This window comes from Triticum dicoccoides, chromosome 5A (genome assembly GCF_002162155.2).
Source record: "Triticum dicoccoides isolate Atlit2015 ecotype Zavitan chromosome 5A, WEW_v2.0, whole genome shotgun sequence".
Classification (NCBI taxonomy): domain Eukaryota; kingdom Viridiplantae; phylum Streptophyta; class Magnoliopsida; order Poales; family Poaceae; genus Triticum; species Triticum dicoccoides.
This window is the reverse complement of record NC_041388.1, coordinates 707,699,737-707,702,693: the sequence shown is the minus strand read 5'-3', so window position 1 is coordinate 707,702,693 and position 2,957 is coordinate 707,699,737. Positions and strand designations below refer to the sequence as shown.

The 2,957-nt window shown below is 46.4% G+C and overlaps 1 pseudogene; it reads right to left on the bottom strand.

The window, feature by feature from the left end:
* Window positions 1-698: 698 nt before the first annotated feature.
* Window positions 699-2,957, bottom strand: part of LOC119300554 — a 3,377-nt pseudogene continuing 1,118 nt past the window's right edge.

Below are 2,957 nucleotides of genomic sequence, written 5' to 3'. Positions count from 1 at the left end.
ATTTTGATTGCATATGATGTTTATCTTTTATACATCTTATCTTGCTTTGATTGACGGTAGCATTATAAGATGATCTCTCAGTAAATTATCAAGAAGTGTTCTCCCTAAGTATGCACCGTTGCCAAAGTTCGTCGTGCCCAGACACCACGTGATGATCGGGTGTGATAAGCTCTACGTCCATCTACAACGGGTCCAAGCCAGTTTTGCACACGCAGAATACTCGGGTTAAACTTGACGAGCCTAGCGTATGCAGATATGGCCTCGGAACACGGAGACCGAAATGTCGAGCGTGAATCATATAATAGATATGATCAACATAACGATGTTCACCATTGAAAACTACTCCATTTCACGTGATGATCGGTTATGGTTTAGTTGATTTGGATCACGTGATCACTTAGAGGATTAGAGGGATGTCTCTCTAAGTGGGAGTTCTTAAGTAATATGATTAATTGAACTTAAATTTATCATGAACTTAGTCCTGGTAGTATTTACACCAAGTATTAGTTTTGGTCAAAGTCAAGCTTTGTAAACTTTAACAAAATTTATAAACAAAATATTAACACATACAATAACAAATCAATACCATTATATTCATTATTGAATGCACTTTCACTTCATACAAATTCGTTAAGGTAAATGTTTATATTTTTTCTATAAACTTGGTCAAACTTTACAAAGTTTGACTTCATTCAAACCTAATATGTGGAGAAAATAAACACGGAGGGAGTATCCATTTTACCAAGGAGGACGGAGGCCTGATCCTGCACGACCTTCCATGCATCCCTGACGTGGTGGTCCTCTGTGAGTGTGCTTCCAATGGCACATCTTAGACCCTGTTTGTTTCAAGGGACTTATTTAAGTCCCTATAAGTCCCATCTAAACCAAACAGGAGGGACTTACAGAGACTTAAAGTGGTGATTTGGGACTTATCAAAAAAGACTCTCAGGAAGGAGCTTATTGGGACTTATCCATTGATTCCCCTGCCTCGCACCGCTTCGCTCCTGCCCCGCCCCGCATCGCTCCTGCCCCCCTTTGCTCCTTCCGCCGCCGCCCCCAGCACCCAAAATCGCCGCCGCCCCAGTACCCAGAAGCGCCGCCGCCATGGCCGACGTTGAGGAGGACCGGATCCCCTTCTCGTCTTAGTTCCACGCGCATCATCAGGCATCGCAGGGCTCATCCGCTGGGGGAAATCTTGGGAGGGGAATGTGATTCTTGGATCTCAACCACAACGTCGATGACTTCCTGGAGTTGGGCTCGTACCAGCAACTCCTCTTCGACCAGTCCGCCGGCCATGGTCTTCCTCCTACTGGACCTGGTCGTGGGAGGCCCGTGTCCCATGAACAAGGGTTATGTGAACAAGTGTTTTATCAACTTATAAGTCCCTGCAAATAAACAGGTAGGGACTCGGGACTTATAAGTCCCTGTAAACAAACAGGTATGGACTTATGACTTATAAGTTGGGACTTAAAAAAGTCCTATGACTTATGAAACAAACAGGGCCTTAGCATAAACATGCCACCTACGTTTGCAGAGCTCATGTAGGGGCCCGAGGTGAGCGCGTTCACCTCCTCAAGGAGGTCTTGGTTGAGTTGTTCACCGTCTTCTCGCCGCCGAACATCTCCTGTGACCGAAGTCGGAAGCACACCAGTGCAAACGTCCTTTCTGTCACCACCTCAAACCTTTCGTTGGCTTTCACCATGTTCTCGAACGCCTTGGCCATGCTCATGTGAGAGCGGATGTGGTCACGGAGGCCTTGGATGCCATAGCAGCGGCACGAGCCACATCTTGAGCGCGTGGAACCGGCGGGTCAGCGTCATGGTCCAGTCCTTGTAGTCCACCACGTGGTGCCCCTCTGATGCCGCGTCCTTGAGGATGTACTCCTGCTCCGTCCCGAGCGCCGCCACATCGCGCAGCAGTCGTTGTTGGCGAGGAGCCACTTGTGGGCGTTCATGCTGAATGAGTCCACGGCCTCCATTCCGTCGATCACGTGGGTGAACTCCGGGCAGACCAGCGCGGAGCCGGCGTAGGCGGCGTCCACGTGCACCCACACGTCGTATGGTGCCGTGACAGCGCAGAGCTGGCCGATGGGTCACTCTGTGCGTTTGGTTTATTCGGTTTGCATGATTTGGTTTATACGGTTTTCCGGTTTGTACGGTATTAATACTTCGGTTTATACGGTATGATATTAAAATACGGTTCGGTTTCGGTATATACCAAATTATTTCGGTATGGTTTCGGTATATACCATAATAACCAAAGTTGACGCAAATTTGAAAATGATATACTATATTTTACAAACTTATAAATTCAAACACATACTTTTTAAATACAAATAGTATATAACTTTATATAAGTATATATGCATGCCCCAATTCATGCCTTGAAAGGTTATGGACGACGTGGTTAGCATTTTTGCAAGAGAAAAATTACTACGTTACAAGAAAAAATGGGTGTTCTTTGCAGGAAATTTTACTCTTATACAAGAAAAATGACTACTTGTATCGTTGTTTGCCTCAGGAAATATATATTTTTATTTCGGTTTATTCGGTTAACCATTTGGTTTTTCGGTATATACCATAAAAACCGAAATTCAAAACGGTATGAAAAGTTTATACCATATCGAAACCAGAAACCATAAAAATCGTGAATTCGGTTCGGTTCGGTTTATTTTCGGTATGGTTTTTCGGTTCGGTTTTAAAATGCACAGAGTGACCGATGGGGTCGACGGCGGTCGTCTGGGTCGTCCCGACCGTCGCGCACAGAAAAAGTGGTACCAACCCGGCGTCCATGTCAACCTGCATGGCTGCTTCGAGTTCCGTGGGCGAGAGAGCAAACATGTTGTCGTGGCACGTGGGTATCGCGCGGCAGTGGTCACGCAGGATGCCGGCAATGCGTGCAGCCTTGCGGAAGGCAAAGTGTGTCTGGTCAGAGCAGTACACAACGAGGTCGCAGAT